This window comes from Mercenaria mercenaria, chromosome 3 (genome assembly GCF_021730395.1).
Source record: "Mercenaria mercenaria strain notata chromosome 3, MADL_Memer_1, whole genome shotgun sequence".
In the NCBI taxonomy this organism is placed as follows: Eukaryota; Metazoa; Mollusca; class Bivalvia; order Venerida; family Veneridae; genus Mercenaria; species Mercenaria mercenaria.
The window spans coordinates 18,324,400-18,334,507 of record NC_069363.1 but is presented as its reverse complement, the minus strand read 5'-3'; the positions used below and the strand labels follow the sequence as shown (position 1 = coordinate 18,334,507).

At 36.6% G+C, this 10,108-nt stretch overlaps 1 protein-coding gene across 1 annotated transcript in view; it reads left to right on the top strand.

Moving 5' to 3' along the window:
* Positions 1–267: 267 nt before the first annotated feature.
* Positions 268–10,108, top strand: part of LOC123525344 (serine/threonine-protein kinase ATR-like) — a 138,499-nt gene continuing 128,658 nt past the window's right edge. The window contains exon 1 of the mRNA XM_045304311.2: positions 268–329. The gene's annotated coding sequence lies outside the window, so the exon portion shown is untranslated. The remainder of the gene's footprint in view (positions 330–10,108) is intronic.

The following is a 10,108-nucleotide window of genomic DNA, read 5'->3' as shown; positions in this document are numbered from 1 at the left end:
AATTGTAGTGGTGGTGTATGATCTAAGTTTCCATGACAAATTCTGCCATGTTATCATTTCATTATGAAACTGCTACCTTCATGTCAACCATAGATCTGTCATGTAATTTCAGCAAAAAAAATACAAAGAAATTAGGAAAATAGATCTACAGAGCAAAAAAAACTCAGAAGAATATTTGAATCAGCCAATGTCCTATTTAGTGTCTATATGCCTGGTATGGTTGTGAAATAATTAGTGGTTTCATACCTATGAAATATACTCTTCATGTTTGAGGTAAAGACAACTATGGTTCCTGTTTGCCGGGAAAATCTGGAAAAATGAAATTAAGAGTAAAGACCTTCAGTTACCACATAATGACATATATTGAACATGAAAATTGTTGTAAATTTATATGTTCTATGATAAACAGCTTTCAGATACTCCAAATACATTTACCGATAAAAGTATATCCATTTGTCATGTGTTTTCGCGAATATGTAATCGTCAGTTTTGAAAAATTCCTTGAAGGAAGAGGTGTTTATACATATTATTTGTAAATTTACAACTTTTATGACCCCAAAGGTGGGCATATTAAAATCGCACTGTCCGTCTGTGTGGTGCGACTGTGTAAATTCTTGTCCGGGCTGTAACTTTGACACCCAAAACAAACACAATGGTATGACAATGAATAAAAGATAGGTACCCCATTACATCATACTCTAATCTTAGTAACGGTGTTTCCCAATACACTGTGGTTATTACCAGTAGCCATTCAGGGATTTTTTAAGGCCGATTTTGGGGCCAGATTTCAGCCCCATCCCAATTGCAGAAATTTGCTTATTTCATACATCTGATCTCCCGCGCGGGAGGGTCAAAATCCCGATTTTTTCATCTTGCCAAAAAAAAATCTATTATGGCTGGGTTAATAATTACCGAGGACTGCCAAACATGTTTACACAGTAAATCAAAGTGTCACCGACTATTGTGTATTCAGTGATCTTTTTTGCCCTTTTGGGAAAAGGTCCGGTACCGGATAAATTTGGAAAAATAGCGGGGTTTTTACTCATATTGGGAATTTTTCTACTGAATTAATAACCATTTAGAATGCTTCTTCCTTTAATTCCATGTAAATAGCATCAAACAAACTGTTTAAATGGTTAAATCATGGTGAATGTCAATGTAGCTAAGTTTTCCTTCTGCAATCATCAAAATGCAAACTTAATTTGGTCATTTCGGGAATTTTTGGATGAATTTTATTGGGAAAAAAGACTGCATTTTTCAATTGGGAAAAGGTCCTTTTAAGGGTACTTCATAAAGAAGGAAAAAAATCGCTGGTATTATACATGTTTGACACACATTCAGCTGGAGGAAAGAGTTGTTTTTCACAGGTGAATTTTGATAACATGATTGTTTGTTTGATAAGGGATTAAACAAGCAGGGCCTTTTCCACCTGTCTCACGGGGCCGAATATTGGCCCATTCTCAATGCCAATCAGGCTCCATTTTTTACCAGTTTGAAGCAAAAAACTCCCAGTCATAAGAAATAATTCCCAGCTGAAATGAATTTTTGATTATTCGGTAATAAAATCACATAAATAATTGTTGGAAAGACCAACCCATTACTGTTTTTAGAACACCAATGTTATTTCCCCTTATGCAGTTACGCCATTTTCTTCCAATGTTTACCAAAGTAATTTGCAACTAAAATCGGACTTATTTCATTGAAAATTGGATAAAAAACACACACTCATTTATTTGATAACATAAATCTACATTATTTTGGTAAGGGTAAATACATGTTGATGCATTTCTGTTTTCTGTTTTTCATGTCAAAATCATTTATGATCAATCTTTTTATACGAAAGTGGGTGGGGTAAAGAATTTACCTTAAATTTAATTTAATTTATTAGTTATGTTCAGACCAATTTAGAGCTTTGTTCTTTTTTCAGTCCTCAAGTAGAATAATGTTAATGCATGTTCACCACCATTTCAGACCTAAATTGAGACTTTGTTTCTACAAATTTAATCTGTTAAGAAAGTTTAAAGTCTAAGAACAAGAGGGAGCTTTTGTAAGACAGCTTGCTCGACTTTTCTCAGTGATTGACTTTGAATTAAAGCTTTGCCAGTAAAAGGGGCAATTAAAGCTTTGCCAGTAAAAGGGGCATAATAGTCAATAGCTTTGAATGTAACAGAGATATTGGACATTATATAAAACTTTAACCAAAAAATAAAAGTTAAAAAGTGGCATAACTCTGTCAAAGTTCAAATCAAGAGTTATGAGGATTGTTTCTTCTGGTGTAGACTTATGTGTTATTGTGTGGCCTAAAATGTTGGATTTCGTCTCTAAGTTTTGTGTCCGCGCGCTTGATTTATGTCGATAAAAAACCTCCAGTTTTGAGACCCCAACTCCAGCTGAAAAATGGCAAACCTCCAGTTTTGGGATTCTGAACTTATCACATGTATGCTTATTTTCCCAATTTTGAGGTTTAAATTTCCCAAAAATCTGCCAAAAAATACCAACTTTCCAGTAATCTCAATTTTCAGGTTTCCGATTTTGTTTTGATTCTTGTTCCTTATATTTAATCGAGTTAGCGCTGTTCCAGTTTAATCGAATATCAGCTCAGGTACCGATTTGATTAAATCTTGCGAACTATTCTATGTTCCTTATACGTGACGGCGATCACATTTAATCAAGCTCGCCAATTTTTACCGGAAATGAAAATATGTCGAGTAATAAATATTAAATATTATACAGGGGTTCCATTTGACCCGGGACCCCGGGTCTGGACCCGGGAGATTTTCAAAAGACGCTCAAAGGACCCGCCATGATACTTGCCTGTGCGTCCTTCAGGACCCGGAGGCATTTTCCTTTGATAATCCTTTCTCTTATCATTCATTTCCTTCAGTAAAACTATTTCCACGATAGACACGTGTATTCCAAAATAAACACTCGCGGTCATGCCCTCCTGCCTTTGATCTTCTGCTTAATCCCGCCCTTTTTCCTGTAGACATGCCTCCTGATTTTTTTATCAGCAAGTTACGTCATGGCGAGTGCACATAGGTAACAAGAATCAATGAAGTGTTGAAGTTAATTGATAAAGCGTATTGATCCCGTGTACTGTCAGAAAAGGCGCCAATTATTAAATTATCGTAAGCAGCTGATTACCGAGCATGTGAAAAGTGCCCTGCAAGATTTTTTCATGCAAACTTTAAATTAAACCATTGCTTAGTGATCATACCGTAATTTCAACAAGAAGCTTCACAAATTTTGATGAATTTTGAAAGTAAAACTAAGTTTAGAATGTCTGTTCACGAGTCTAATTACACCCGATGTCATAATGCATATTTCCAAAATTCCTTAAAAAAACTGACTTTCAATGCAGTTTTTAATGATAAGTAGCATCATTATTTGAGGAACTATCTCTGATTTAGCTTAGCTGGCCAAGTAAACTGAGCAAAAACTACTTTCCGATGACATTCCGAAAGTGTACCAGTATCCGGACAGTACATTTTGGATACACTTTTATATAGAGTGTTATAGCAATGTTCTGTTATAAAAAATTAAATGAAAGAAGAAAAACCTAATAAGAATAACATGAATTTTGATAAATATTAGTTTACAATATATGACCTGAAACTGACATTTTTATTATGCCCCCCTTCGAAGAAGGAGGGGTATATTGTTTTGCAGATGTTGGTGTTGGTCGGTCGGTCGGTCGGTCGGAATGTAGACCATACCGTTTCCGGATGATAACTCAAGAACGCTTGGGCCTAGGATCATGAAAGTTGATAGGGAGGTTGGTCATCACCAGCAGATGACCCCTGTTGATTTTGAGGTCTGTATGTCAAAGGTCAAGGTCACAGTGACCCTGAATAGTAAAACGGTTTCCGGATGATACCTCAAGAACACTTGGGCCTAGGATCATGAAAGTTGATAGGGAGGTTGGTAATGACCAGCAGATGACCCCTATTGATTTTGAGGTCAGTATGTTAAAGGTCAAGGTCACAGTGCAGGCCTCGACCTGAACTTTTTTCAGCAGTTGCCAGCAGGTCCACCAACTGCTAAAATCTAGTAGACCTGCTCAGACTTTAGTGGACCTCCAATTCTATCACATAAATTGTGATGTTGTTGACGTCATAACTTCATATGACTCAAAGAAACAGGACTTATTTCTAAAATAATTAAAAATGGAAGACTGTAGCAATCTGTTATCCCGAAAATAATTATTTTGAAAAGTGACCCAAAATATGGACACAATAATCATCAATCCCCTGATCCGTGTTGAAAGTGAAAAAGAAAATATCAACAATTATTATCGGTAATTATTCTGATGATAAACTAAGTAATTGGCCTTGTTTTCATTTTCAATTAACACCCCTCAAAGAGCTAAAGAAGTGTGTCGGTTATTCGTGACATCTGAAGCGGAGATCAAAGCGGTATAGTTTCCCCGAGATTGTCATGGCATTACGTCATGTTTTCGCGCCATGTGACACATCACTGTCTGATCGTATTCTCGATTCCTTTAATTGTTGAGAAGAAATCAGTAAAAAAGTTTTTTCTTTAATTTTTTAAAAGCGAATGTGCAATATCCCGAATAAACTGACATGTAAATGTGTCAAACCGTGAACGATGATAGTGGATGTCCTACCTCTGTGACCTATTTGCCCTCAAGAAATTTACATTATTGTTTCAGAAGAATATCTAACAAAGTGTTGTGTCAAAACATACATGTACAAAGAATCAATTAAAACTTATTAAAAACCGCAACGACATCATACTGCTTTATTTTATACCACATTTCTATTTACGTTCATTAGGTCACGTAAGCTATTCTGCCGCGCTAACAGAAATCTGTTTGCCAAAAATCGTTTTACTCCATGTATTTAAATTGCTGCCGCTTTTTCATTATTTAAGATTTTTTAATTGTGTTTTTTGTACTTTCTGGTCAAAAGTCTGAATTTTATTACCATAGTGTGTACCGTATATTTACTTTAAGAAAGAAATAAATAATCAAGATCGCGCTGTTTGAAATTTTACAAAACATTATATGAAAATTTGATCGTTTTTAAAAAATTTTGCCTACATTCCTGTCGATATCTTATTAAAATTGTTATAGAATTCAAACTGTATTAGTTCTCAAGCGGTGTTGAAAATTTAAAGCGATTATATTAAAAAAATGAATGCACTAGGGCGCGTTTATTGTGTCAAAAGTAACCGCGATGTAAATTAGACATTACGATAGGGCGCACGTGCTTGTGGAATGGAAAATTACCAGCATGACGTTTTGATATTTTTACGATTCGCGGGTAAATTCCAGTCAATCCAGGTAATTTTGCCTGATGTAATTTCTCAATTTGGTAAAGTTACCACGTAAAAACCGCTCGCCCGACCGGTGGAGTAGTCCATTCGTGCTCTCCTGACTTTAACTCGCCAATGCTTATAAGGGTTTAGAATGCCGTACTTAAAGCAAAAATCAACTTTCGTTTTGTGAATTCGCCGATATGGTACGATTTTACCTCCTATTTTTTAGCTCACCTGTCACAAAGTGACAAGGTGAGCTTTTGTGATCGCGCGGTGTCCGTCGTCCGTCGTGCGTCCGTGCGTCCGTCCGTAAACTTTTGCTTGTGACCACTCTAGAGGTCACATTTTTCATGGGATCTTTATGAAAGTTTGTCAGAATGTTCATCTTGATGATATCTAGGTCAAGTTCGAAACTGGGTCACGTGCCATCAAAAACTAGGTCAGTAGGTCTAAAAATAGAAAACCTTGTGCCCTCTCTAGAGGCCATATATTTCACAAGATCTTCATGAAAATTGGTTAGAATGTTCACCTTGATGATATCTAGTTCAAGTTCGAAACTGGGTCACGTGGGGTCAAAAACTAGGTCAGTAGGTCTAAAAATAGAAAAACCTTGTGACCTCTCTAGAGGCCATATTTTTCATGAGATCTTCATGAATATTGGTGAGAATGTTTATCTTGATGATATCTAGGTCAAGTTCGAAACTGGGTCACGTGGGGTCAAAAACTAGGTCATTAGGTCTAAAAATAGAAAAACCTTGTGACCTCTCTAGAGGCCATATTTCTCAATGCATCTTCATGAAAATTGGTCAGAATGTTCATCTTGATGATATCTAGGTCAAGTTCGAAACTGGGTCAGTAGATCTAAAAATAGAAAAACCTTATGACCTCTCTAGAGGCCATATTTTTCATGAGATCTTCATGAATATTGGTCAGAATGTTCACCTTGATGATATCTAGGTCAAGTTCGAAACTGGGTCATGTGGGGTCAAAAACTAGGTCAGTAGATCTAAAAATAGAAAAACCTTGTGACTTCTCTAGTGGCCATATTTCTCAATGGATGTTCATGAAAATTGGTCAGAATGTTCATCTTGATGATATCTAGGTCAAGTTCGAAACTGGGTCATGTGCCGTCAAAAACTAGGTCAGTAGGTCTAGAAATAGGAAAACCTTGTGACCTCTCTAGAGGCGATATTTTTCAATGGATCTTCATGAAGATTGGTCAGAATGTTTACCTTGAAGATATCTAGGTCAAGTTCGAAACTGGGTCACGTGGGGTCAAAAACTAGGTCAGTAGGTCTAAAAATAGAAAAACCTTGTGACCTCTCTAGAGGCCATATTTCTCAATGGATCTTCATGAAAATTGGTGAGAATGTTCAGCTTGATGATATCTAGGTCAGATTCGTAACTGGGTCATGTGCGGTCAAAAACTAGGTCAGTAGGTCGAAAAATAGAAAAACCTTGTGACCTCTCTAGAGGCCATATTTTTCACGAGATCTTCATGAAAATTGGTGAGAATGTTCATCTTGATGATATCTAGGTCAAGTTTAAAAGTGGGTCACGTGCCTTCAAAAACTAGGTCATTAGGTCAAATAATAGAAAAACCTTGTGACCTCTCTAGAGGCCATATTTTTCAATGGATCTTCATGAAAATTGGTCAGAATTTTTTATCTTGATGATATCTAGGTCACATGTGCTCAAAAACTAGGTCACTGTGTCAAATAATAGAAATAACGATGTCATACTCAGTTCAACACTGGGTCATGTGGAGATAGGTGAGCGATTCAGGACCATCATGGTCCTCTTGTTTACTTTTAAGGGTTTTATTTTATTTGCAGACCGTGACTGAAAATTGGTTGACCGTTGGTCTACCCAACTTTTCATAGTTAGTGGACCTGCCGATATTTTGGTTGCGTCGGTCCAATGGTCCACCGCTTAGGTCGAGGCCTGCAGTGACCCTGAACAGTAAAACGGTTTCCGGATGATAACTCAAGAAGGCTTAGGCCTAGGGTCACAAAAGTTGATAGGGAGGTTGGTCATGACCGGCAGATGACCCCTATTGATTTTGAGGTCAGTATGTTAAAGGTCAAGGTCACAGTGGCCCTGAACAGTAAAACGGTTTCCGGATGATAACTCAAGAACGCTTGGGCCTAGTGTCAGGAAAATTGATAGTTAGGTTGGCCATGACCAGCAGATGACTCCTATTGATTTTGAGGTCATTAGGTCAAAGGTCAAGGTCACATTGGCCAGGAACAGTTAAAACGGTTTCTGATCTTCTTGTCCAATACCATAGGGCCTAGGGATTTGATATTTGGTATATAGCAAAATCTAGTGGTCCTCTACCAAGATTGTTCAGATTATTTCCCTGGGGTCAAATATGGCCCCACCCAGGGGGTCACCTGGTTTATATAGACTTATATAGGAAAAAACTTTGAAAAACCTCTTGTCCAAAACCACAGGGCCTATGGCTTTGATATCATCTAGTGGTCCTCTACTAAGATTGTTCAAATTATTCCCCTAGTATCAAATATGGCTCCGCCTTGGGGGTCACATGGTTTACACAGACTTATATAGGGAAAAACTTTGAAAATCTTCTTGTCCAAACCATAAAGACTATGGCTTCGGTATTTTGTAATGTAGCATCATTTAGTGGTTCTCTACCAAGTTTGTTCCAATTATTCCTCTAGGGTCAAATATAGCCCCGCCCCAGGGGTCATATGGTTCATATAGACTTATATAGGGAAAAACTTAGAACCTTCATGTCCATAACTTACATCATTCAAATTTGGACCACATGTATAGTTTTGAGTGGCAAGATGAACCTTGACATGAGTTTACCTTGATCTTAGTGACCTACTTTCACATTTCTGTAGCTACAGCCTTCAAATTTGGACCACATGCATAGGTTTGTGTACCGAAAAAAATTTTGACCTTGATATTAACCTAGTGACCTACTTTCACATTTCTGTAAAAAATGGCTCAGTGGATGGCGCCAAGATCACTCTGTAATCTCTTGTAAGGTTAATAGGTTAAAGGTCAAGGTCAGATTAAACCAGAATGGTAGAACTTTTGTTTACAGTGAGCATATAATTTCTGTTGCTTGTGCAATTACTGAATGCATCAATGGGGGCATTTCGTGTTCAACGAGCTCTTGTTACGTGAACATAATCTTGGGTTCATTGTTTTCTTATAATATAGGTAAAGATCTGCGTATTACTAAATAAAAAAATATAGTCAATTATATGGACGTGTTGGGACAGGACTCCTGTATTTTGGAAAAGGACCCTTCAAAATTTGGGCCCAAGGGTCCTGGGACTCTTGGGTTTTCAGGTCTAGTGGAACCCCTGATTATACAAATAAACAGTCAGGGGTGTAACTGTTTCAAATCGCAGTTTATAACCCATTTGAGTTATTGCTTAAACTTTCATAACCTGTTTCAGTTATCATAAAATATTACAAAGCTCTCCTGTGCCAATTCCTCATTTTGAATGAGACTAATGCAATTATTTCCTGAATCCTTGACCTTTTATCTTTCCAGCTATGCCGTAAAAATGTTTACGCAAGGCTGATAAAGTTTTACACAAAAGTTTTAAAGCTATAAAACTCTTAATATCCATTATGCTTATCAGGTCATGCTCAGACTAAAAGAGAATTTGATTAACCACAGTTTGCTACTAATTTCACTTTAAAGGTCACTTTGTGAGAACAGCAAAAAGACTTTTTTTGAATAACTTACCTGAGTTAACTATATTTTATAACTAATAGAGGTTATAAAATGCTTGAAAAAGTAACGGAAATAGGTTACATAACTTAAAACAGTTACACCCCTGACTGATAAAGTCATAAAAAAGTATGCTGCTGACAACAAAAAGCTGTCAAGCTTAGGCCTTGTCAGTAAAACAGGCCACCGCGATAAAGTCCCAAGACTGGGTAAGATAAGCGAACGCTGATGACGAATTAAAAACATCCTTGGACGAGTCGGATCTAGCCCGTTATAAAACATTGGATAAAACACTGTACACAAGTGAAGCTGGTTCTGACCCAACGAAATCTGAAGGTTTTACTGACCCTTCTTTGTCTTATGAGTTTTTTGTGACTTTTATTGTGGAATTTAGTAGACACTTTCAAGAGACAAAAAACAACAGAAAAATTGACTTGTATATTTAATGTGACATACAGTGCTGAAATAAATTTCATATAATGGTAAAACTTATTTTTGAAATTTCCCAATTTTCAGGTTTTACGCGCCATTTTTCTCAATTGAATGGGCCCCGGGCCCCAGGTTTGAAATGGTGAAAAAATCCCTGGCATTGCAAACATGGCAGCCTCCATGAATTAATGCCTCTTTTATGTTTTATTATGTTTTTTCTACTATTTTTAAAGGTTTTTACACCAATTGTGAATGGGTCCGGCAGAGACACCAATTGTGAATGGGTCTAGTGGACCAAATTTGAAAATTGTGAAAGACCGTTTGCAATAGTGAATGGATCCGATATTCTGTACCACTTATATAAGAAAAAAATTTGATGAGGGTAGATATCTCCTCGCACCTGTTGCATCATATTTTCGAATTTAAGTCTCTTATTTAAAATTATGAATAAATTCAACCAATTTATAGTTTCTACATGAATATTAATGTGTTTAATTTATTAAAGCAAGTATAAGTCTGACCAGTATATTATGACTTTTTTGGATTTTTTAATGTCTTCGTTTTCCTAACAGTAAAATGCAGATACGGGTAGGGCTAGAGGGATGACAACTATAAAATATCAGATCATAAAATAAGTCATCCTGAAAAGCCAAATGAGTAAGGCTAACACACGTACGGTCA